At 38.6% G+C, this 27,560-nt stretch overlaps 1 long non-coding RNA gene across 1 annotated transcript in view; it reads left to right on the top strand.

Annotated features, from left to right (window-relative positions):
• LOC129502515 (uncharacterized) overlaps positions 1–27,323 on the top strand; it is a 74,747-nt gene extending 47,424 nt beyond the window's left edge. The window contains exons 3-4 of the long non-coding RNA XR_008662977.1: positions 23,121–23,312; positions 27,233–27,323. This is a non-coding gene — a long non-coding RNA (uncharacterized LOC129502515). The remainder of the gene's footprint in view (positions 1–23,120; positions 23,313–27,232) is intronic.
• Positions 27,324–27,560: the final 237 nt, after the last annotated feature.

Raw genomic sequence — 27,560 nt, forward strand, 5'->3', positions numbered from 1 at the left:
AACAATATTTATTTAGTCTCTCCATAATTCTTGATATGCGAGGTTACTTCCAAATAGATTATCTTTGTGTAAGTCTTCAGCTGAGTCTTTATTTTCAAAAAAATATGAAAGACCATAGTTACTAAGAATGTTCATGCAAAACAAATCCCTGTGATGAGACTTTGAAGTTGGATTACTCATAGATAAGAAAGGAGTAAAACTCTGATTACTTAAGGAAAGTGGGTGGTGATAATCTTTGACATGCAGTAGCATCATGATTAAGACTATCACATATAGTAGATTGTGATGAAGTATAGGTACGAGGAACATTGGATTATATGGTAGCTTAAGCATTTGATTGGCATAGAGGTCTCTAAATCATAAAGATTCTTCTTCGTATCATACCACATTGGATAACTTTGTGTAGATGGACCTCGAGATCATGAAGTTGCCAAAAATATAACTACTCCTGTAGAACACATGTGAGCCAGAATCACAGGATAAGAAATGAACTCCACAAAGATTTAGAATGCTGCTACATTAGTGAATATTTTGATGTTGGTACATTATATGGACAATAGTTTAAAGAGACTGCTGCCACACCAAAGACCCAGTCATGGATAATAATAATAAGTGAGATTGGTGGGGAAAATCCTACGAAGGGTCAGAGTTTGTTCACTTTGTATGGATGGGGAAATGGCTTGAGGTATGCATATGGATTAATTCATTGCTATTAGAAAATAATTTGCCTATTGGTCATAAACATAGAATGATTAAGACAAACAGAAGGGCAAAAAAGGGGTATGCATAGGATTCATATGGATAGACCTCCAGTAGTAAACACATATCATGAGGAGAGCATGAATCAAAAAGGAGACACTCAATGATAATTGGAGAGGATAATAGCCAGCTCCACTTTTTGCTTGGCATTGGCACAATGGGCTTATGAATTAAGTGGCTGTGGTGACAGATACAGTCTATATGCACAGACACAATAACATGAGATGCCTCTCCCCAAGGCTGACCTAGGTACTTCTGTGGCTAAATTCACAATCTGTAAGCATTAGAGACTAATACTGAGCTCTTGTAATGGTACTTTTGCTCAGTGAAGCTAGTCAGTAGCTTGGTGGTTTGTCGATTGCATCAAACCTCTTGATGATTTTTCCTTGCTGGAATTATTATATATGGAAGCACATAGGTTGCCTTTTGTGCCTTCTGTGCTACAAGCAGCACCACAATTTGGAGGCTTATAGAATGCCTGAAATATCATCAGAACCATGAGATCTACTTATTATATGATCAGTCTGACCTAATAGAATGGTAGGAAGGCCTATTAAAATCTCAAGTAATGTGCTAGCTCAGTAATATTGACCTTAGAATTGTAAATGTACTGAGTCAATGGTCAAAAGATAATGCTAGGTCCCCAGTAAGAAGAATATATGGATCCAGGAACCAAGGGGTTTACAGAAAATTAGGCACTCTTATCATTCTCTGTGACCAATCTGTAAAATTTGTGCTTAAGCTCTGATGGACCTGAAGCCCTATTTTCCTAAAGAGTTTACCTCTAGAAGAAGGGTTCTATTCTATTTGGAGCTAGAACAACCACTTAGTCATTTTGGATTCTTCATATTAGTAGACTAGCAAGCAAGGAATGACTACAGTACTAGTGTGAGGAATTGATAATGATTGCTATGAGGAGCTAGGGTTGCTGCTGTAAGTTGCAGTATAGCCAATTCACTTGGAAATGTCTTGCTTGTTCTCCACCCACTGAAAGTGGCAACTGGGCAAGCATAACAGGAATGACTTTAAAAGGGCATTAATCCAAAGCCCTCAGGATAGAAGGTGTAGGCAATCTCACTAGGTAAGCAGCCTAGATCGCCAGGAAATATTACTAGACCACCCATAGTGCTGGCTAAAGATGAGAAAAATACTAAATAAATAGTGTATTAGTCTCTTCTCAGCTGCCATAACAAAATACCATAGACAATGTGACTTAAATAACAGAAATTTATTTCTCATAGTTCGAGAAAGTGGAAGTCCAGGATTAAGGTGTTCGCCCATTTGGCCCCTTGTGAGAGCTCTCTTCCTGGCTTGTAGGTAACATCCTTCTTAGTGTGTTCACCTGGCCTTTCCCTTAATTGCTTTCTAAAGGCCCTATCTCCAAATACCATATGATATTGGGCTTAAGGCTTCAATGTATGAATTTGGGAGGGACCCAAACATTCAGTCCATAACAGATAGTGTAAGAGTAAGAGAATGAATTACAATCATGTGCTTCAGGTCGAGTTATAGCAGCAGGGACTGAGCTGATTCCACTAATCCACTTTTAATCATTGGCTACCACTTTAAAGGGGACTTTGTGGTGGATTGACTATTGGAAGGCACAGGTGTAAGAAGTGAATAGCACTGGAAATGGTTGGTGTTGGGTATCTCTCGTGTGCCACTTCAAATCCTCTTAGAGCAGTTATAAGACACATTTCATAAGCTGTTAGTAATGACTCTCAGTCTCAAGCAATAGTTGCCTCTATCAGGGCCAGCTAGACAATGCAAACTGGCATTGGCTTATCTTCTTTTTCTATGTCACTTTCCCCTATCTCTCACTTATGACTTTTGAGATAACTTTTTAAATGTACTATTTTCACTCAAAAATTAGGTTCAGGAACTGTTTTGGGGGGCACTTTCACTAAGGCATCCGCTTTAAAGAACATTACCAAAATAATTACAGCACCTAGCAAAGGGACTGACACCTGGTATGGACTCATTAAACATTTATGTAATGTTCTTTCTGGGCATAGCATTCTTTTTCTGGATCTTTGGCTCTGTCTGGATCTTTGCACAGCAATTTCTTTCTGTCCAAAGCACCTCCATTCTATGAATCACCTATAAAACTACCCATTTTTCAAATCTTAATTGGTTTGCAAGTCTACAAATGTAAATTGCCTGAGTTCCTATAGGAAACATAATGCAATTTGTTCACCAAACAATTTGATTTCTGGAGATACTGGAAGAACACCTTTCCCAGTCAGCATTGTATGTCTGTAGGACAATGTGACTGAGTTCTAGCCAGGGAAATGTGGGCAGAGGTGATACAAATGATTTACAACCCTAGCCATAAAACAATTTGCATGATTTTTCATTCTCCATCTATTCCTGTCTATGCGGTTGAAAGGAGAGTTGCAGTAGAAATATCCCTCCCTTCACATTAGACTTTACTTGGGTGAAAAAGAAACTTTCTTTGTATTAAACCACTGAGATGTCAGACTTTATTTCTACTTCAGGATAGCCTAACAGATCATAGCTAATATATCCCAGACAGAGGATTTCTCTAAATGTAAATCTATTAAATAAATAAATATTTAATTCTAATTGTCTCATTTCATTTCCATCTATTTGATGTTAGCTCTTTGGATTCCCCAACACTAGTACTATATTTACATACTTACTGATTGGATGAATGGATGGGGAAGAGCATGTAGATTTATTCTGCAGGATTCTAGGAGAAAAATGTTTAGAAATTTTTGAGAGACATATTATGATTGACTAGGAAAAAGAAACTTTCTAAAAACTGTAGCCATGGAATAATGGTATAGGGTTGCTGGTAAAGGTGATGAGAAATTTATCACCAGAGGGCTTAGTTGGCCTGTAATTTAAAAACCAATTGTCCAAACTGCTCAACTTCTTAATGAAATAATTAAGTCTAGTGAAGTCAAAGGACTTGTCCAAAGCATGTTAGTAATAGAACTAGAAATGAAATTGAATATTCTTTGATGCCAGTATTTTATTAAATCAAACTTCAGAGAAGCTGAGTAACCAGAATGTCAAATATATATCAGATCTGAGTTCAAATCCCAACGATCTACTAATATGTGTCTTTAGGTGAATTACTTAATCTGGCTCAGGACGATTTTCACATTTATAAAAGTGGGATATGATACCTTGATAGATTTTTATGAGATTTTTATTGTACAAGATTATAATTATTATATTTATTATAATTTTAGTAATTATGAAAAAATAAATATTTCTTATTCAAATCTATTATTTACATTTTACCAGCATGGTATTGGTAAATTTCAGCTATGTTATAGACCAACGAATTTTTGGTCACTAAATCTATAACATGAATCCTATGAAAAAATGAAGTTCAGGACTCAAACAACAGAATTTGAAGTGAGTTGTGGAATACAATGTTTTTTTCAAACTGGGGACTCTCTGGGAACACATTTTATAATGTATGACTCCAATTAATTGCAAGTGAGTAGAAGAGGATAACAAAAAATAATCTGGGAACTCAGACAACGGTGAAGGCTGGAAAGTCCCAGAATACCATGCCCCTCCTTACATTCTTAGTTCCCAAATTTTGGAGTAATATTTTTCAATCATGATTCCCATGAAAATGAGTAATAAATTTATTAAGTGTAATACTATAGGGCTAGGGAAGGATTAACTTAATAAAATCATTACCAAAAATTGTTTTTTTGGTGGTGGTGCTGTTGTTGCTGTTGTTGTTGTTTGGCATTAGGATTCAGTTTGTGCTTACATTTAGGGTCCATAATTGCTCAAAGGTTTGCATTTATTCAGGGAGATACTTCTAGAGAATAGTCAGTGCGATGATCACTCTAGGAACCTGGCCTCCTAGAACCGCTCAGGACCCTGGTGAGTGTCTTTTGGAAGGCAATGAGCCAGGTGTGTGTGATGACCTTCATTCTGTCACATTAGATAATGAATCCTGGCTATGCCTCCAACCTTTGTAAACTTGAGAAAGTTACTTAAATCTTTAGAGTTTCAGTTTCCTCATGTGCAAAATAGGGATGATGATACCCATCGCTGTCAAATTGTTATATTGATTAAGTAAATGTGTATATATTATCTAGCACAGTACCTGGCATTTAGCAGGTACTTAGTAACAATTTCTCCCTCCCTTCCTTCCTTCCTTCCTTCCTTCCTTCCTTCCTTCCTTCCTTCCTTCCTTCCTTCCTTCCTTCCTTCCTTCCTTCCTTCCTTCCTTCCTTCCTTCCTTCCTTCCTTCCAGAATTCTAACTAAGCAAGAATAAAAAGAGATGACCTCAAAGAGCAAATCTAATTAAAAATGAGTACCAGCTTAGAATTCTTGAACACAAACATATACACTGTTCCAGTTTCCTCCCTTAGGGAAACATTGCCCTTCATACCCTGCTTCAGGCTCTTGCCAACATTTACCCATAAAATTAGCCTTTGAGAGTCTTTTTTGATAAAACCCTATAGATACAACAGTTGAGTGAGGAAGGACAGGACCACTGGCTTAGATCCCCCTGCACAAATCCCTCCCCTTACGGGGAGGATTCTGTGGGAAGTTAGAATAAATCCTACAGCAGTGACAAATTCACGGGGCACAGTACAAACAGGGGTTCAGTTTTTCTTTCCTCCTTTATTTCTCTAGGAAAGCTGGGTAAACCACCTTTGATCTGCTAATCTGCGGATTAAAGATTAAACTCACTCCAAGAAGACTACTTAGGCTTCTGATGGTTGTAATGCAGTTAGCAACTTACTCAAAAATGAAGCTAAGAAAGCTTAGCTTTTAATGTTGTCTTTATTAAAGTTAATGACAAGTCCTAGGACACATAGTATGTGCCCAGGAGTTACCTAATCCTCACATCAATTGTGATAAAGGCAGACTATCATTCTACCTTTTACAAATGAAAAAACTAAGGTGCAGAAAAAGCCTAAGAGACATGCCCAAGGTCACAGTCCTAGGGAGTGGTGGAGTCAGAATCTGAATCTAGGAAAAGGTGGCCCCAGAGACTTTGAGTTTAACCATGACGTCCTACTGCTAAGTTCATTTAGCAGCTCTTAATTAAAAGGCAATGCCTCTCAAGAAAATGTGTTGCATTCTTTTGAAGAATTCTTACTGAAGGTTTTTACTTCCAGTAAAGTCCTCTTTGGCTTGATAGAGAATAAGAATTGCCAATTATGTCACAGGATGCTGGCTTTCTTCAAATAACATATTTCTCTTCAATTTATAGTTATATATTTTTCTTCTACAGGGTTTTCATTTTTTTTTTTAAACCTATGTAAATCCCACAGAAGATGTCCTCTACATGAGTTATGAGAGCCACAGGGGTCTGCACAGGGCAAACCATGAAAATATAAGAAGAAATACTTGAGCACCTATTCATTCTATTTCATTTGTTTAAATGTTCCACTGTTAGTGCCTTTCAATAAATAATATAGTATTTATTGTTACAGTAGTTCTTCTATGTAATTTATAAACTAATATTCACCTATATTGGAAATTAGCCCTCAAAAATTTTTTTTATAAAGGTGACTATTCTTTAAACAAGTTTGGAGATCATATTTTAGAGATCCTAGAATTTAGGAAACCAACCTTTAATACTTTATTGCAATGAACCGTTTTTATCTTTTTCACAGGACAATTTAAGCTGCTTTCTAAATACTCACCGTATTTATGGGAAATATCAAAGCTACATAGATTTTCTGAGGGATCTACCATGACACAAAATTTTGAGATTTCTAGCATAATATCTAATACATAATGAACCCTCAAAGAATATCTTTGGAAAGATAGAGGGAGGGGGGAAGGGAGGGAGTTTCCCATAGTTGGGAAACTTCCTAGGTAAGAAACACAGATTGTTCTTGGGTTCAGCATTTTAGGATGTTCATCCTGAGCTGAACAAATCTGGGATCTGGTGGGAGTTAGGGGAAATTTCACAACACTATTGTGAAACAGATTCTGTTATTAACCTCATTTTACAGACAAGGAAACTGAGGCCGGAGAGATTAAGTAATTTGCTCAAGGTCACACAGCTAGTTACAGATGGAAAATTTAAACCCACATAATCTGGCCCCTGAGGCCTTGGTCCTAATGACTATACTACTACACTGGAACTTTTCATCTCTTCCTTCTTTCACATTTTTAAACTTCTTTTCCCATTTAAGGATGACTTTGATTTTCACTTGAACGTATTTATCCTGGATTTTGCAAGATGGGGGCTCGGGGATATGCAAGAGAGAATTCCCAGCATATGGAATGGAAAGATTATTTGAAACCATAATACCAAGAATATAATAAACATTGTCATAATCACCCACGCTTTGTGTTGGTTCAGCACTTGAGTTTCCAAAGTACCCACATATTTAATGCTTCTATGTCTAACACTTCCAGACTCTTCTCAAGGAAGTAATATTTTCCCATTTCTGGTAAGGAAAGAAGCTGGCAGAGAAAAGGTTTAGTCACAATCTCAAACCTAGCTAGAATTTGAATCATCTGATTCCTTTTCCTGCACTCTTTAAATACCCTTTGACACTGGGCAATGTAGATGGGAAATTGTTCTTAACATTATCTAATAACAATTCCTGAACTTTGTAGGGAGCCAGATTAGCATGCAGTTTCCATACTGGCTCTTAGTTATTGATGGTGATCAGTTGTGTTAAGAAGGATTCTGAGGCTCAAACTCAGCTCTGTGGGAATGAGTGCAATGACAGATTAGTCATGTCTTTCACAGGTACATGTGCCATGATTAACAGAGCACCTAGAGTGTATTCACTGAACCTCTTACTGAGATTTATGTTCTGGAAATTGATGTCTTATATATTGATTCTTCCAGATAGAGTCATCCACTTAGGGATCTTACAGCACTATATCCATATTTCTATGATTTTATATTAATAACTACTTAAGGGGCAGCCTGGTGGCTCAGCGGTTTAGCGCTGCCTTCAGCCCAGGGCCTGATCCTGGAGACCCGGGATGGAGTCCCACGTCGGGCTCCCTGCATGGAGCCTGCTTCTCTCTCTCTGCCTGTGTCTCTGCCTCTCTCTCTCTCTCTCTCTCTCTCTCTCCTCTATGTGTATTCTCATGAATAAATAAATAAAATCTTTAAAATAATAATAATAATAACTACTTAAGTATCTAATGACATTTTTCTCACACTCACTCTTAAAGTCAGAGACCTCATGTATCTGGGTATTTCTTCAGCTTGACACAAATCCTGGCACATAGCAGGACTCAATAAATAGTTGTTGAACATTTTACAGCCAAAAATAATTTTGGGAGATGAGCATTATCAGCTGTCAGTTTAAGAAGGCTGAGGATTCCGTAAAAGCCGTCTTGACTTGTGCAGAGCTAATGAGCTTTTTCTACGCACTGTCTTATTCCTAAAATGCAAATGGCTTTCCTCACGACCATTGGGACTTTTCAAAGCCATTAGTATTCCAGGAGGGGACAAAAGATTTCTAGAGTTGCTCTCTCTAGCTGACCTACTGCACTTGGTTTGAAATTACACTGCCTGAGTTTCCTGCAAACTTCATCGGTTCCCTACAGACATGAAAAGGAATCGTTTCCACTGAGCCATCTTGCTAGGAGACCTTTACTAAAATTGTCCTGAAGAAGAAATTATACTTCACCCGTGGGGTCACTTGATAGCTAAAACAGACTTCTCCTTTTTCTTTTAATCTGTTCTACTTCACTGCCTCTGTTTTTGTGTGTTCTTAAAGGTATTGCTTTATTTACTTTGATGGTTTCTCAACTAATTGAATACAGAGGTGAGCTCTTTCTTCCTTGACTCTTTTGGATATTTCTACTACCCCAGGGGGAAGGGTCCCTATCAGACAGCTTGACTTTGAGATCCTTGCTTATCGGAGTCACTTTAAAAGCTATTGTTATTTACGGTGCTGTTAAAAGTTTGCACATTTGACTAAAACATAGTGAATGGAATGATATCAGCCTTAGCTTGTGGTGGCAACATTTGTAGGTTATGGGTAGAGGAATAGTTTCTAAAAACAAAAGGGTGGGTAAATACTGTTCCTTGAAGTTAGGCCCATGTATATTGTCACCAAAGGGTCCTAAAAGATTAAAAAAAAAATAACCAAAACACACAATTAAGGAATTATCTGTATATGAAGATAAGGAATGCAAACTGTGAAGTTCAAATCATACAGGAGCTTTACTTAGGAGAAAGAAGGATTTGTCTTGGAACTGAATTCTTCAAATTCTGACACAGAGATGACTTCTTTCTGACTCCATAGTTAGCAAATATTTTCTGATTCCTTAACACATGTGCACACGTGTACACACATGCACACACCCCACAGTGAAGGGAAGTCGTCCATAATTGGTCATGGTAGTAGGTATCTTGTCACTTTCTTTCTCCATCCTTTATTTATCACATTCATTTTACGAAATGCTCTCCAAACCATTTTCACCAAGGTACGGAATTTATGTGAAAAGCCCTAAAACTCTAAGAAAAGATTCCTACTACCTTCTCTCCCTCTGCACACTGGCCCATACCCAGCAACTCACCAGAGCCCAGGATTTTCCAAGCTTCTATCTTTAGTGAGCTGTATGTGTAATGAATCATAGTGTCCACCTGTAAGTGTCATAAACAGATGGTATAAATACGCTTGCATAATGTGACTCAAAACACATCTCCAGTTTTAGCTGGAGTTCAAACAATATTTGCAGTTCCAAGAAACCTGTGGCTTGCAGCTTCAGGGTCAGTGGGAGGAGAATACGGGAAAACTGAAAGCCCGTGTTCCCTGCTGCCTGTCAGTGCAGGCTCCGTGGAAGGGGCAGGAGAGAAGGTGGAGTGGAGGAGGAGTGACAGGAAAACCTGTTTTCCACTTGTTCTTGAAGCCATTCATTTTAAAGGCTCCCAAGAAATTGGTCTTTGGATCCTATGGGAGTGGGTGTTTCACGCATGCCCTTCCCTCTTCCTGGAATGTCCTTCCCTCTCTAGGACCCCTCCCATTTTCCCTGTTTGTCTCAGTTCTGCTTATCAGATCTCAGCTTCCACAGCTTTCCTGTGGGAGGGGAGGCCTTCCCAACCCCCAGCCCAGGTAAAGGGGCCTGCGTTCAGTGCTCTGATGACACACCAGAGTGGGAATCCTCTAGGGCAGGGGTTGTGCCATCTTCTACATGGACAGACGTCCAACATGGAGCACGGACAGTGCTGGGCAATTAATATGCCTCACTTATTTGAAGGCCTATCCCAATAAACAATGAATCAAGTGAAACAGTCCTGTTGAAATTTCAGTATGAGGGCATCTGGCTTCTTAGGGAATGATGAGGATTGACTTTTGAAGAAAAAGGTAAACAGATTCATCATTGGTTCCTGAGGTTTCATTCATCAGTACATCCCTCAGGAGATCCAGATCAAGCATCCTATCCTCTCAGAGATCCTGTCTGGGCTCCCCAGGAAGGCAGGAGCTTTCTCTTCTGTGACCACACAGTGCTTACTCATAGCCTGGGTTTCTTTTCATCTCTTTTCATCCCGCCCTATCAGGTCACCAGCTATTTAAGGTGGTGAACTGGGTCTCTGGTTCTTCTGCCTCAGTCTACTTTTCCTAGGAACCAAGCTCATTGCTGAGCATTGGCTAAGCATTCACATTAGGTGAAATGGTTGAAATGTTGGTGAGAAAAATAAAACATCTGCTCATTTCACCAACCTTCAATAAATATTTATTGAGAGTCCTACTGTTTACCAGGTAATGTCTCAGGTGCTTGGAATGAATCAATAAAATATTCACTATCCAAATAAGTATTTTGGAAGTGTTTAACTTTTCCAAAAACTAGAGAGAGGGGTTCCAGGTTTGTTCTGTAACTCTGTTTCCTAAGAGATGCACAGAGATAGGTAGTAAAAGTTGCTAAAATACTAGGTGTTGAATCCTGAGGTGGTGATTGAGTCAAGCTCAATGGCATTTCTTCTTAATAGTATTCTTAATGGATGAACGTAGTACCTTGAAGATGTATATTTAGTAATGGAAATACAAAAAGGAGTTAAGTTAGCAAATAATTTCTATGCTTACCAGTGGGCACCAATATCAGCACAACAGTGAGTTTTCTTTTCACTTTTTCATTATAAACATCCTAAAATGTCAGAGGGCTAAGAGCTTGGCAATCTTGAACCAGTTTCTAAAATCACACTCAATTAAATTTCATTTTTTAGAAAGTGCTTAGTTCTTCTTAAGTAAATAATCCTCTTTACTATGTTTAAATTAAATTCACCTAGAAATAGATTTCTCACAGCTTGTTTTAAGCTAGAATCATTAAAAATGCACACGAATTTCATGCTGTGCTATCTTTATCTTTTCTAATGATGCTACTTTAGTTAAAGAGTGTTTAAACAACTAGGACTTGCTCATTATCAGTCATTTTGACATTGAGGATGATGTATGGAATAGAGCAATTCATGTCAATTATTATCCACAGGCACGCTTCATGTCTGAGCCAGTAAGCAAAATTTTTGGGAGCAAAGCTTCAATGTTAATTGAAAAATCAATAAACTTCTGATGGAGTGAGTTTTGTGCCTTCTATTTCCCTAATTTTAGAAGCTGCCTCAATTTAAGACTGTGGTATTAGCCCCATTAATACTATTTTGTGGAAAGGCAGATGGTGACTTTTTATTCTTCTAGCCTGTAATGGAGACATGTATCAAATTATTTCTAGATTTATACTAACAGGATTTAACATTTCTTAAAGGGCTTTGTGGCACTGCAGACTTCATAAACAGGTCCTCTCATTCATCATAGATCTTTACTCCCTGTGGAAGAACTACAGCAGCAATTATATCTAAGACAGGGACTCTCTCACACAGTTTAGGGGCAAGGAATGAATGTCTTCTACAATTGAAGCATAGGAGCTGGCAGGAATTATTCCCACTAGAGTTGATGGAGGCTGAAGGCTTTCCTCTGGAGGGGGATGGAATAAGTAGTGTTTCATCCTGAGTCCACATCTCAGGTCAAGGCCTTAGGGAGCCTAGAAGCTTATTGAACACCACCACCTTTTGATCCTGGAAAGACCAATCCTCAGCAAGACTGTGAAATAGAACAATGTTCATTTATGATCCACCTTCTCTTTCACAAGAGCCAGCAAGTGTAACAAGGAGGAACAGGCCGAGGCCCCATAGTAGAAATATGATGAGAATTAAATTCTGAACCCACCTTTGAGCCTGGCTCAGTCATTTCTTGGTGATGTGACCTGGCGAAATCAATTCACCTCCTTGAGACAATATGCTCCTCTGTATAATGCAGCCAACAACACATAACTCCCAGGTTTGTTTTGAGGATTACATAGGTTAATGTGTGTAAAACAGCTCAGTCAACTGAGAAGCAAACTATACACTTGGTAGGTAATGTCATCATTATCCATAAAGCTGGCTCTGGCACAGAACTTGGCAAGACCATTTCATGGTTGGTGTTCCTCCCCCGGCAGTCATCTTGTTCAGATGCCAAGATTTCTCATCTCTCTCCTGGCAACATCCAAATATAAGGTCTTGATGTTTTATGAGGAAAAATAAAAGCTGTAACTATCAGAAGTCTGATGGAATTTTATTTTATTTAAAATTTTATTTATTTATTTAATCATGAGAGACACAGAGAGAGAGAGGCAGAGACATAGATGGAGGGAAAAGCAGGCTCCTCCCAGGAAGCCTTGATGCAGGACTCAATCCCAGGACCCCGGGATCACACCCTGCTCCAAAGGCAGATGCTGAACCGCTGAGGCACCCAGGTGCCCCTGGAATTTTATTTTTTAAGATTTATTTATTTATTTTAGAGAGAGCGTGTGTGTGTGTGTGTGTGTGTGTGTGTGCGCGAGCAGGGGGAGGGGTAAGGGAAGGGGGTGACAAGCAGACTCCCTGTGGAGTGGGAGCACAACACAGGACTCCATCCCAGGACACTTAATTCATGACATGAGCGGAAATGAAGAGTCTGATGTTGAACCGACTGAGCCACCAGGCACCCCCTGATGGAATTGTTGGAAGCAAATTAAATCAACTACGTAAATTGTGAAACACGTATGGGTTTTATTTGTTCTGTGACAGTTTAAACACTGCCCGTTTTTGTTTTAAAGGAGAGTAAGAGAAACAGACTATGGACATCCCATCTTATAGAGGCCTGCTGCTCCCATTGTCAAACAGTTGTGTTCCTTAAACCTTTTTTTTTTTTCCTGTTAAGTCTGTTATGGATGAAACAGCAAAGATACAAAAATATTGGTGGAGTGTTAGCATTACATAAAAATGATTGCAATACTAAAGCAGAAGGAACTGCTCATAGTTGAGAAGATATAAAGGAAGTGTTCATCATTCGTGGAGCATAAAGTCACTGGGGAAAGCCAGCCAGTTTTTCATACCCACATTCAACCTCTCTGGAAATCCTGTTGGCCCTTTCTTCAGAATAGATCTAGAAAGTGCCTTGCCTGGATCGGTGCAGTAGCCTCCCGACTAGTCCCCCACAACTGTATCTGTTTCCCCAGACTTCTCTCAATGCAGCAGCAGAGTAATCCTCTTAAAATGAAAAAAAAAAAAAAAAGGTCATGACATTCTTCTGTTAGATACCCTTCAGGGGCTTACAACTGACTCCAAATGAATGCCAAAATCCTGAAAATGCCTAGAAGGCCTTCCTTACCCCCACTCTATCTCTCTGACACCAGCCCTTATTAGTTTTCTTCACTCACTCTAAATGCCTACATCTTCCTCCTTGTCAACAGGCATCTCCTGCCTGAGGACCTTTGCACTGGCCACTTGCTCTGCAGGAGGCAGCTGCAGTAATTCATGCTCTTTTCCAAACAATCAACTGGTTGTACTTGCACCTGCTTCAATTCTTTGCCTAAATAGCACCATCTCAAAGCCTACCCTGAACTACAATCTGCCCTCCCACTCCCAGTTTCCCAGTATTGCTGACCCTGCTGTATTTTTTCTGTGGCACTTGTCATCATGTAATATACCATATAATTTATGTATTTATTATGTTTATTATTGATCGCCTATCTTCCATCCATTCTCCCCCTAATATAAATTCTAAGAATGCTAGGATAATATATGTCTACATGTTTCATGTATGTATCCAATTTGTAGAATGAATACACGGATGATATTCCTGACCATATATTTTGAAGAAGGTATTTTTCAAGGGAAACTTTAAAGAGAAGCTCAGAGCCTGAAGGAGAGTACTTTGTCAATAGAGGGAAAACCCAACAAAAATAGAGGGCAAGTTATAGAAAGACAAATGATGCAATTGAATTTAATGAACAGAACTAAAAATGAGATTATAAAAGTTCCAAAGACTCATTTTAAACTTCCAGTTTCCTTTTTTAATTTAATTTTTTTAAATTTTTATTTCTTTATTCATGAGAGACACACAGAGAGAGGCAGAGACACAGGCAGAGGGAGATGCAGGCTTCTTGCAGGAAGCCTGATGCGGGGCTTGATCCCAGGAACCCGGGACCACACCCTGAGCTGAAGGCAGATGCTCAACCACTGAGCCACCCAGGTGTCCCTCCAGGTTCCTTTTTTAAAAAAGATTTTCTTTTTAAATATATTTTAGAAAGAGAGAGAGAAAGCACGCATGGGCAGGAACGAGCGTGCTGAGCAAGAGGGGAGGGGTCGAGGGAGAGAGAGGGACAAGAAGACTCGATGCTGGTGCTGGCTTAGCTTGAGCCCATCGTGGGGCTCCATCTCATGACCATGAGATCATGACCTGAGCTAAAGTCAAGAGTCAGAAGATTAACCGACTGAGCGACCCAGATGCCCCATTAACCTCCAGTTTCTAAACATATTAATTATTCAGCTTGGTTCTCCCTTTGTGCTTTCTATGAAAATTGGAAAACATTCTGGTTTTAAATTTCTGTTATGTTGAAAGAGTGGATTAACATTTAGTGAAACAGAACAATGATGTTTCTGTTAGAATTTATACCTCAATTACTATGTCTTACAGCAAAAGCCACATTCCATTCCGTATTTATCTTTCAGTCAACGTATTTGATGTCAATACATTTGGGGAAAGGTGTAATTATGTACCATCATTTGAAATCAGAAGAATAGCTTTTAAATAGGCAGAAGCAGGATTTTGTCGCTGCTTTTGTTTCAGAAGACTGCGTGACAGTCCTGCCTTCCAGCCAGCTGCTTTTGTCCAGAGCGAGGCACTGCAGGTCAAGACCTCACATGGATGCCTCTTCCGCTGGACGCCTCATCTGTCAGAAACATGTTCACATACCGATATGATAAGGGCTGGGGGGTGGAGAGGATACAGTACAGTTAATTTTTTTTTCAAAGATTTTATTTATTTGACAGAGACAGAGATAGCAACAGAGAGCATGAACAGGGAAGAGAGGGAGAAGCAGACTCCCCGCTGAGCAGGGAGCCAGATGGGTTCAATTCCCCAGGATCATGACCTGAGCTGAAGGCAGATGCTTAACCCACTAAGGCACCCAGGCACCTCTACAGTACAGCTTAGATACCAAATTTGCTTCATACTCACCATTTTTCAGCACTCCGTTCCAAGAAAGGGTTTTAAACTTCGTGTTTCCATGCCTCTGCTTGGGAAAGGTTGGCCATATTAGCTATTGACAAAAGACAAAGTTGATGGGTACCCAGAAGTTATCTCTCACCCATTCCTAGGGTATTTTTTGGGAGTGTTTGAGTGTTTGGTGTAATCTTTATAAAGGAAAGTTTCAAAGATTGGGAAAGTTGAAAGTAAAATGAACTAGGAAAAATATTTTTATTATTTTTAGAGCTTCTCCAGAGATTGGGACAGATTATACTTTACTAGTTTTCTTATAGTGGGACTCCTCGTAGGGCCTAGATTATGTGTGTGACCTCAAATGGGAATGGCTGCATGGAGCTCTTGAGATGCTGGACACTGAAGGTCAAGGCCCAGTCCTCAGGGTAGAACCCCGCCCCCCAACATGTACATACATATGTACAGACGCACAAATATACATATGTGCACACATTCATGTCTGTGGTGATGTATGGCCACCTGCCTTAGGAATAGTGGACAGAGGGTCCTTCACTGAATGTTCTAGGTGGCATGAGGCCTCAACCCTTCTTGCATGACACTGAGGAGAAGGTGTCATATTAAAGCCTGGATTACATTTGTTCACTTTTTCCAGAAACATGGAGGCTCAAACAGACCATCCAGTTTCCTGAAAGAGAGTAATATGAACTTCCCTGCTACAATAGTTCAAAAGGGAATCCAAAGGAGGATTTATAATTTATGAATTAACAGTTATCACACTACTCTTTTTTTAAACCACTGACATGTAATCTCTCAGCCTGGTTACAGTGAATTGGGAATTTACATGGATTATCCTAACAAAAAATCCCATTTTCTAGAAGATATTTATACAATTGCAATAACACATTATTGCATCTGCATAGTGCTATTTTTCACAGCTTGGTCTCCAGCTCAAGCCTACATGGAGTCCATTCCTTCCAGAATGTGGAAATTGACTGCAAGGTCATGCATTTGATCTCTGCTTTCCAAAGCTAAATGGAGAGAAAGTGATACTGAAGTATCTGGCAATTCAATCCACTGAGTGGAAAATCTGAAATGTTCCAGTCTTCAACATTTCACTTTCAAATTTACCACAGAGATTATTTTTTAAAGTTTAGCTGCTATTGCCTCTATTACATAATGCTTGGTACTGCACTCTGCTGAGAAGAAACAAGCACAGAGCAACACAGGCATTTCAAACGTGGATTCTGTGCTCTGTGGGTTCGTGGGAAACACTCTCTGTGGTTAATTCCCCCGGGGCCACCCACCCCTGTGGCCGTAGGTCAGGAACTTCTTACCTGAAACAGCTCCTGGCGCTCTTCATTGTGTAATGGCAGGGCAAGACGTTAAGGAAAACTCTGGCTTCCAAAAAATCGACAGTGTGGACACCGGGTATGAAGTGACTAAGCACGCGGCTTGACCACATCACAGTGTGGGATTTGAGAATTCACTTTTGGGAACCTCCAGTTCTTGAGAAAGGAGATGTGATGTGAATGGGTGTTCCCAGAGTCTTGGATGTTTGCTCAAGACTTATTGCAAACCTTATTACTCTGGATTTCCTGTGTGTATGCAGTAGAAGTGGACCCTACTCAACCTTGACAGATGGGCAATGTTAGAAAACATCAAGACTCTACCCTGGCTCCCTTGAAAGCTGTGCTCCTTGATAGTATTGTTTACAATCAATCATCTTTACATTCCTTCTCCATTCTCTCTGCAGTGCAGCAATGTGCGGACACCTGCATTACACCAACAGAAGTCAGGTTGCTCAAATTTCCATTGCCAAAGCCAATGGACAATTTTTAACCCTTATCCCATTTAATCTTTCCTCAGTATTTGATGCGTTTGACTAGTTCCTTCTTTAGATGTTCTCCTTATTTGATTTGACAATGCCTGGTTTAACCTCTTCTCAATTCTCTTCTTTTCATTTCAAGTAAATTTTTATTGAGTGACTGTTCTGTAACATGAAATAATACAAAAAAGTCAAATGTGTCCATTTATGAATCATTTTTGCAGTACTCAGTATTGCCCCTAGGGTCTCTGATTTCACGAAGCTATATAGAAAAGTGTTTAAAACCATGGCTATTGTAAGCCATCTATCGGAGTTCAAATGCTAGCTCTGCCACTTGGTGGCTGTTCAGAAGGGAGTCCTCAGAGAGCAGATTCTGAAATGATTAGTTTGTAGGGTGTTTATTAAGGATTGCTCTTGAGACCAACACCGTGGGCAGGAAGCGAGATTGGGCAAAAAAAGAAGTCGAGCTGTGTGCATTCTCTTATCAGAGGTAATCACATGGGGATCTAAAGCTGGAACAAGCTTTCAGAGTTATCTGAAGCTGGGAAGAAGAGAGTCTGCCTTTGTAATCCTGTATTTGTCAATCATCGGTTGTAGGCTGCCCCCCTGGAAGGGGCTTTATGACTTTGGGCAATGTGGCTCTCCTAAAGGGGCTGAGAGCTGAGAGCTTTCAGGCAGTCGCACTGCCTGCCATTAGGGGAATATGCCCTGGTCCTAAGGGGAACCTGGGCAGAGCCTCACAGTCTTCATTACCATTGTTCTATGTCCTTCTGAAGTCATCTTTTCTGTGCCTCACTTCCACAGCTACAGAATAGGAATAATGATAATACCTAGCATGTGAGTTTATTGTGATTGCTGAAAATTATATCTGGCACTTACTAAGTGCCCAGGAAAATTAGTTATTGTTTTATTCAGTAGCTACTCAAGACAGCATGTGCTAGAGGGCCAAATTCAACAGATTGCCAAACTATAATTTTGGACTGATCAAATACTCATGCCCACGTTCAATTTCAATTCATAAATTCTATTGATTTCTTTCTCTTTTTTTTTAAAGATTTTATTTATTTACTTGAGGGAAAAAGAGAGCAAGCATGAGGGGAGGACAACAGAGGGAGAGGGAGAAGCAGGTTCCCTGCTGAGCAGGGAGCCCAAGGGGGCTCCATCCCAGAACCCAGGGATCATAGTTAAGCAGATGCTTAACCAACTGAGCCACCCAGACACCCATATTGATTCTTTCGTTTAAACATTCTTATTAGTGACCTCTTCTCCAGCTCCAACAATACTTCCCTAGTTCAAATCCTTATTTGCTGTTGTCTGGACCAGTCTCTGCTTCCAGTCTTTCTGTCTTCCAAATAATCCTTTGTAAATAGCTAATGATCTTTTATACAAATTCAAATCCAGCCATCATGTGCCTACTTAAAATACCATTGCCAGTAAGGCAAAGTACAAGTTTTTTTGTTTTTGTTTTTGTTTTTTAATCAGAGAGACATTCCATTTCTTGCCACTCTCTTGTATGTAGCCAGTTCACCAGTAACAGCTAATTACTTTTAGCTTACCTTATGAGGCTCTGGCATTCCTCTGGGAACTTAACCAATTTTTTTTTTTTTTGTGAATTTAACTTCTCTCCATAGCTGAAATATCTTTTCTTCTAAAGCCCCAATTTGTATATATGAGTGCACAATGCACACAGACCTTCCCTTCTCTGCCTGTGGGAAAATTCCTATCTCCTATCTTGCCTCCTGTGTTTAGGTCTGGATTTAGAGTACTTAAAATTTTGTATCATAATGTGATATGGTGAGCTCTGAAATTGGACAGTCCTAGTTTTAAATCCTAACTCAGCTCTTAGTGGAGTGGCCTTTGACCAGTTGCCCTTTGATTTTCTTAATTTACCTTGGAAGGTCCATGTAAGTGTTAAGTGAGAAAAGCATATACCCACCACACAAAGTGTGTACTCAGTATTTAGTAGATGTGAGTATTATTGTGTTTATCTGCCTGTCTCCTTTATTTAGTACAAATTCCTAGAAAAAAGAAGTCTTACCTTCTACATCTTGGTTTCTTTGACATCTAAGAGAATGTCTGGCATATTAAATGAATAATTGCTGGATACCTGGCTAAGGAAAGGTTTAATATGTTATCATATATCATATTGAAATTGCACAGTAGTATAAAGGACAGACTTTAGGAAAAAAGTAAAATGTCAAGTGTATGACACAGAAACTTACGGAGTTATTATCTCTATTTTAAAATAAGAATGCTCCCTAATCTCCCTTTTGAAAAAGTAAAAGCTATTTTAAAAGTTAACTCATATGTGGTTGTGTCATCCTGGGTAGATAAACATTTTCTCCTGCTGGTAGGAATAAAAATCATACTGGCTAGTTAATGGTAGTATGGTATTTTTTCATTCATTCATTCATTTATTCATTCAACAATTATTTTTTGAGCTAAATGTGAACCATCTAAGGTGAAAATAATTAGAAGATAAGCAAAGGCAAATATAGTTCCTGCCCTCATGAAGCCTGTAGTCTAACTTGGGGGATGACTGTTACAGCAGCAAGCAATAGTCAATGTGTAAGACCTCTCACAACTGATGTACACGATGTTGCAGTACCATGTAACAGACGGCCTAATTCCTCTGGAGGTAGTCAAGGGAGGCAGGAGTACAGTATAGTATCTCAGAGCACAAAGCTCCTAAGGGCCTTTGTAATCCTCATTAAGTCTTTAGACTTGATACAAGGGTACTTTGTGGTATTAAGCACAAGACTAAAACAATCATATTTCTGCTTTTTTAAGACCACTCTGACTTCCATATGGGTATTGGATTTAAAAAGCCAAAACTGAAGCCAGAAAGATCATCTGGGAGGCCACCAGCAATCTGCATAATTGAGTCTTTAGCCTCAGAGTCTGATCACCATTCACTATTTCTTTGTCTTCCAGGGAATGAGTATTATGGTATTAGGATAATAAAGAGTAGGTTCCAAAGATATAATGGCAATAATGACTCTATGATAACATAAAAAAACAAAATACTTACTTGTAAAGGAGCATTTAGAAACCATCTTCTCTACAACTCTTTCAGACAGAGAAATTTTGGATCTTGAAAGGAGGTGTCTGTCTCACCTGAATCCTATTCACTAAGTACAATCCATGTGCTTTCCATTGTACCATGTTCTGAAGGCAAGAGAAAATAAATAGAAGAAAAGTTTCCTTATTCGAGGAACTTTTAATCTGGTTGAAGAAAACAAATAGTTCTACTTAAGTGAATTGAAGCCAAAGATAAAGAGTGAATTTGAGGCTAATTTTGTTCCCATTCCTCTAGTTAAGCATTTTCTACATCTTTGATGATGAATGGAAAATCTTTATGAGCCCTTCAGCTCTATACAAACCTATACAGATTCTTGGCCAGCAACAGAGTTTCTAAAGGAAGCCTACCATTAATTTGTCTGAAGGAATTTTAAATGTTCTTCTTCTCTATATGAGTAGTTTGCAGAAATAGGGATAGAGTAGGATATATCCTTTTTCATCCTTCTTTAGTCTCTCCTTGTGTGGGTCTCAAATCCCACTCAGATGAAGTGGTGGCTTGGAGCCACATATCTACCTCCTTGTTCCCAGAGCAGACAATGAATATGACCATGCAAAAGGGCTTGAAGACACATGGTTGGATACTATGGAAATATTTTAATTGTAGAACAAGACTTTTAAGAATATCAGCTATGTATTTATTGGACATAATGCTTTTACTGCAATAAAATGTATTTTTAAAGCATAGGCAGTTTCTAATTTTTAATGTATCACTAAAAATTTAATATTTATAGGCAACTTAAATATTTCTAAAAAAGAAAATACAGTTCAAAATATAAAAGTGTGTCAGAACCTTGCAGCTGTTCGCTCTGGAGTTTGAATCTTGGTTCTACTCTGACTAATCATATGAACATAAACAGATAACTTATCACCTTTGTCCCTCAATTCCCATCCCTAAGATAGAGGTAATAAGGATAGTCACTTCACTGATACCATGAGGGTTAAAGGATTCAATACATGTAATGAACTTAGAATAACGCTGGGCACATAAACATTACTTATTATTATATTGTTATTTTGAAGATTTTGAGAAAATGTGGTCCTATCCACCAATAAATTTCTAAAAAGCTGTGAACAGTGGTTTGGCGCCTGCCTTTGGCCCAGGGCGCGATCCTGGAGACCCGGGATCGAATCCCACATGGGGCTTCCGGTGCATGGAGCCTGCTTCTCCCTCTGCCTGTGTCTCTGCCTCTCTCTCTCTCTCTCTGTGACTATCATAAATAAATAAAAATTAAAAAAAAATTTTAAAAAATAAAAAAAATAAAAATAAAAATAAAAAGCTGTGAACATGTGAATGCTTGCCTGTGGAACTAGCCATATTTCATATTATAGACAATTACTACCCTACCCCTCACCTACAATTCTGAGTTGTTATGTGGAAAAGTATTTATAATTATTCATCCTATATTTTACATGAAGATTTCAAAATTCCACTGATGACTCTGGGATGGAGGAATGGAAGTTGAGAGAGTGTCACATCATGTTGGGCTCTAATCATCTTACATAGAAACCATATCTAAAGGTCCAACATATTCTTTGGAAAGAAAGATGTAGGGTGGTGCCAGGCCAGATTAAAGGACTCTAGAGTTGTGGTTGTGCACACCCTGTTTTACGGTTGTGAGAACCCACTCCACAACCAAGGACACATGAGCTTCCTTCAAAGTTCCATCTCAGAAAATTGTTGACCAAATGAAGTATCATGTGGCAACAAATGATTATCAGTCACAAGTGAGGAAGGTTCTTATCCATTAAAGTAAATCTGCCAAGTACCTACTCTTTGCCCTATATCTGGATAGACATGAGGGTTCCAATAAGGAGAAAACTTCAACCCTCTAGCCAAGAAAGTTCCAATTAATGGAGGAAAGAGACAAGTAAAAATTTCCCTTACAGTATGATAATAGAGGTGTGTAAAATTCAAGACTAGGAGACAAGGCAAGTGAGGATAGGATCCTATTAGAGAAGGCTGTCCTCAGAGAGACAGAACCTGAGTTGAATTGTGAGGACAAATAGTAGTCGAGCATTAAGATATTACCAAGAGAAGAGCTCTTTAGTTAGAAAGAATAAAGGCTGGACATTTGGCATGTTTGGGAAACTGCAAGTATCTCAGTATGTCCAGGACATACAACCGGGGGTAGGGATTGGTGGGAGTTGAGGCTGAAGGCTTTTTTCTTGACTATCTTGCCAAGCAGTTTAGACATTATTCTGCAGACAGTTGGGGCCCCTGAGTGATTCTTAACAGCTAGTAACACTATCTTATATTTTGTCTTAGAAAAATTCCTCCAGTGGTAGTGTGGAAAATGGGAGGTAGGGAGTGGGCAGGGAGAGCTACAGAGATTCTTCTATAATTAAAATGACAGGTGATGGGTGTTAACATGTCACTGGTGGGATGGAGATAAAAGATAGATTAGATGCAGAGTACAGTGATAAAACTTACAGACTAAGCCACTGATTAGCCAGAAGTGTTGGGAAAAAAGAGAGAAAGTAGGAGTGAAAGAAGATCACCATATTTCTGATGTAAATAAATAAATGAGCAAATAGAGATGCTGACGATTGACATGAGGTCCACAATTGAAACAGATGGTAAATTGGGGGATGGGCTAGACCATTTTCCAGAGAGCTTTTCTACTCCCGCTGTGAACTACTGCAAATACTTCTCTGGTTATCTGGAACTCTTTCTTCTGATCATGTAACATATTAATTCATAAGAAGGGTAAAGAAGAGGAATAATTATATATAGATTTCTATTATGTTACACTTGACCTTAATTCACTTGCAATAAAAATTGAGCATTTATAAAGAGTAAATGCAATTTTTAAAGTCCATATACATCACATCTTGGAGAATAAGACCTTGATTTATAAAGCATTGCATTAATAATGATAATAATAATTGTTGTTAAATTGGCACCGCGTATCAAGCATTCTGTTAAGCCGTTCTCAGGCATCTTTTCATATAAGCCTCACAATAAACCTGTGAGGCAAGTACCAGTATTCTTTGTATTTTACAGATGGGGAAACATGAGGCCTCGAGAATTTGATCACCCACTTTTAAGAAGTTAGCCAGGATGCAAAGTGAAGTCCTCTGATGTCGTGGTATGAACAAAGGAGTGGGGATTCAGAAACCTGGTTTCGAGTCCTAATATCACCATTTATTGGCAAGACAACAGTCATATCACCCTTCTTCATCTATAAAATACAAGGTGAGGGATGAGTTGCCAGGGCAAGGAGATTTGAAAAAGCCGAAATCAAGACCTCTGTAGCCTCTTTTAGTGTTGGTGTTCTATGATTTTGATGGACATGATGGAGTGTTCATTTTCTTAGTGACTCTGAGCTCCAAGGGATATGGTGACTGGTCCATACCATATGCTGAGGGGACAGGGATGTCACTGAAAGGAAGGCAGAACACTGTGCAATAAATGTGATCATTGATTTAATTCAGACGTTTGTAAAAGCCTCTCTGCATTTCTCCTGGTTATGGTTTTGTACTCAGCCTCAGGAATTATTTGAATTGTTGCCCTTTCCTTTATAGGAAAAGGACTGAGAATAATTTCTCCAGATGAGAAAAATCTTGTTCTCCCATAAGCAAACTCAGTCATTTTCTGTATTTTTTTTCAAGATTTCATTTATTCATGAGAGAGAGAGAGAGAGAGAGAGAGAGAGGCAGAGACACAGGCAGAGGGAGAAGCAGACCCCATGCAGGGAGCCCGATATGGGACTCGGTCCCGGGTCTCCAGGATCACACCCCCGGCCAAAGATGGTGCTAAACCGCTGAGCCACCCGGGCTGCCCCATTGTCTGTATTTTAAAACAATTCAGAAAGAGACTTTTTATAAAGTTCAGTTCTCTTGAATTTTGTCATCTCTTTTACCTTATAGTTATATTGCCCAAATATTGTAGAATAAAAGCCCTTCTAAGTAGAGTTGGAGAGTATAAATATTTCCAGGAAAACCCACGGGAAAGGTCTTTTCAAGCTGCTGATGGGGGCAGCAAAGTGAGAGGGGAAAATATTATTTCTGACTTTGGTTTTTTTTACATTGGGCTTTGAACTACTATTTTATTTTTGCTACAGGGAAGTTATTGGGGTCTTTTTGGTAATTCCTTTTCTTAGGAGATAAAACAAAATGGCCACTTTGGGCATTTGAAGCCCTGTGATGTTAGTCCTACTCTTAGGGTTTAGAAGAAAATACATAAACACTTGAGTCACAACTCTCACTAGCTGTGTGATTCCAGAGAATATTCTTGAACCTCCATTTCTCATCTGTAAAATTGAATTGACATCTTTATTTCAAAGGTTGCCGTGAAGTTTAAATGCAAAAATTTATGTAAAGTATTTAGGCCAGTACCTGGCTGAAGCTCAGTAGATGAGAACTAATCACATTACTCAAAAAGAGCAGACTAGTATTCTGAGTTAACAGAGGTAATACTAGTAGCATACTATGCCCCATCCATTGGGCATGATCATCTACAAGACATTCTTCCACCTTCCATATTGAGCCTCTTGACAGCACACATGAGTAACAATAGCAACAGATGCTGCATCAATAAACAAACAGAATAGAAAATAATTAACACAATATGCTTGCATGCATGGAAGTTTCTATCAGAAATTACAATGCTTAGAATCTGAATTCTTCTTGAAGGCAATTTTGAGCTCAAAATAGCTTTGTATGTGCATTAGATATTTTGTGTACTTTTAGGAATATCTGCTATCTATGGTTGGTTGTGATTATTTGTGAAAAGTAGACACAGGAAGAAAAGAAATTGTGCTGGATTAATAAGAGTGTCTAAGGCATAGAAAGAATATTAATATACTTTGTGCAAAAATAGGCTGGGCCAGCTGAGCTCAGATATCAAACCTATCTGTATATAAGAGGATGTTAATTTTTAGTGAAAAATCTTGGATGGATACCAATAAATTCTGGGAAAAAGAGATAGTATTATACAGAATCCTTCTCAGAGACCTTTGCTGTCCACAAAGAAACCTTTCCTGAAAAGACGATTATTTTCTTCTTTGGCTCATCTTTGAGGATTGCTCGAGTTAGGTCATCTTGCACCCGAAGACCACCACAAAGTTCAGAGGAGGTAGGAGGGGCCTTCCCTTTAAATTCTTGGTCAACCATTCACATTTTCCAAAAGTTAGCTGACAATTACAAGGTTTGGGGACTTCCAGTTATAAGTGTATTGCAAAAATAATAAGAGAGAAAACAAGCAGAGGTTATGTTAACAGGCCCCTAGTGGCTGTCAAGGATATGTGGTTCAGCCTTTGAAGTCAGTTTCAATAGATTTTCATGAGAAATAAGTGAAGTAATATGCTCCTATTTTAGGTTTTACAAGTCATATTATTTAATGTCCTGATGCTGTTTCTTGTAAATTTGTTTTAGGGACTTACTTTATTTCCTCTGAATTACTACTATTTTGGAAGCTAAACAAAATAGGGGGTTAAGATTTCATTTCTATTCCTGTTTTTATGTTGTTTAATAAGATTAATTCAAGCACATGGTTTTTAAAAGATGAAACAGATATTTAAAGCTAAAAGAATGTGAACTAGCAATTTCCCCTTCTTAGCATTGCTTCCCAAAAGTATCTCTTTCAAAATTTCTTATTCTATATGTCCAAAAAAAGGAAAGAAAAGAAAAGAAAAGAAAAGAAAAGAAAAGAAAAGAAAGAAAAGAAAAGAAAACCATTCCACTCCAAAACCCAACCAAAAACCAAAACCAAAACAAATTTTATGTGTAGATCTGCTCCTATGGATTTTGTTTGTTTTTCACAAGTAGTATATAACATACTATCAAGTACTTTGATTTTTTTCACTTAATATATCTTGGAGATTTTTCAATATTAACACATTCAGGTATATTACATTCTTTTTAACATGTGCATTTCATTCCACTGTTTGGAATGTACCATAATATATGTAGCCAGTGTTTTCTGTATCTTGTTATTACAAATAATGCTGTAATGAACCCACTAAATTTTTTGCATGGTATTTCTGAGGCAACGGGTAAGTACATTTAAAATTTTGAGAGATATTTTAATTTAGTTCCTACTAAGAGTATGTGAGAATGCACATTATTTTAGGCAGGCATTATTGTTCTCTATCTTTGTGTCCTCCCCTACACCTGATTGAGAGGGTGGTGTCAATCAACATTAGCAGAATAAGTAAATGAAGAATAGAAACTTCAGAGACAGCAAAGGTGTTATTTTAGGGTCTCAACAGGGAAACGGAAGACACATCAAATTAAGAAAATTTAAGGATGAGTCATTTACAAAGGGACTACTTACAAAGATGCAGGTGAATATAGGGGAAACCCATGGAAATGTGCAATAACCTGGAGCTAGAAAATAATGGCTGAGTTGTTACCACTCCTAAGACATCATAGAGAGAGCAGGAAGCTGATATTGGATCTTAAAAGGAGTCATGTAGATACATTCACCTTGAAAAGAACAATACCTTACATTGAAGGTCAAGGCTTCATGAAGGTCTCTTTCCCTGCAGTGCTGCTGTGGCTTCCCATTGGTTTAGCCAAGAGGAAGCCAAAACATATGCCTTTCAATGAGATCCATACTGGTCAATTTCACAAGGCAAAGAGGAGACTTGACAAGGGTGAAGAGTAGCTCTGTCTGAAGGGGCAAAAAATTCAAATCACCCAACACAGAGGTGATTTCTATTATCAGTGATTTTAAGAATAACCATCCCAGGCCAGATAAGGATTCATACAACTTGTATACACATTGAGGAGCAAAGTCTGAAATATTTTTGGTGAAATATTATCCTGTCCATTATCTACTTCTCTTACTTTGTTGTCTGAGGGCAGGGACCATGTGTAACTTATTCTCACACTTTTGTCAGAATCCACAACAGTGCCTGACACAGAGGAAGCACTTAATACCTAGTTGTTTAATAAATGTGTAAATGCATAAATATCAGAAAAAATATTCCTTATTTCTGTACCTAACATTTTATAGTGTTACTTAAGCTAATTTCTTCATTGTTAATGAATTTTTTAGTGTTGGTGGTGAATAATCTCCTTGTGGATAATGGCTGGGCTTCCAAAATCTGAAATCATACTTACGTCTTGTTCTTCCAATGTGTTCACCTACATTCTTCTTCTCTTTTCTAGGGTCTTCCTCACACTTCCCTAGACTTTAGAGATACAACAAGGAAATTGATTCTCATTCTTTTCTGCTGCTGAAGAGAAAGCATAGAAAATCAACATGGTACGATAAAATAAACTTGGGCTTTGATATGAAACATACCTGGGCTCACATCATAGTTTTGCCATTTCTAGCTTGATAACCTTGAGTATTATTTGACTCCCTGGAGGTTGCTAAGAGAATGCAATAGGATTACATACATAGTAAATTCACTGACATGATAAAATATTAGCTTCCCTTACTCTATCACCTTCTCTTTTAGGATATCAAAAACTGTGCTCTGGTTAAAGTCAA

This window comes from Nyctereutes procyonoides, unplaced genomic scaffold (genome assembly GCF_905146905.1).
Source record: "Nyctereutes procyonoides isolate TBG_1078 unplaced genomic scaffold, NYPRO_anot_genome, whole genome shotgun sequence".
NCBI lineage: Eukaryota > Metazoa > Chordata > Mammalia > Carnivora > Canidae > Nyctereutes > Nyctereutes procyonoides.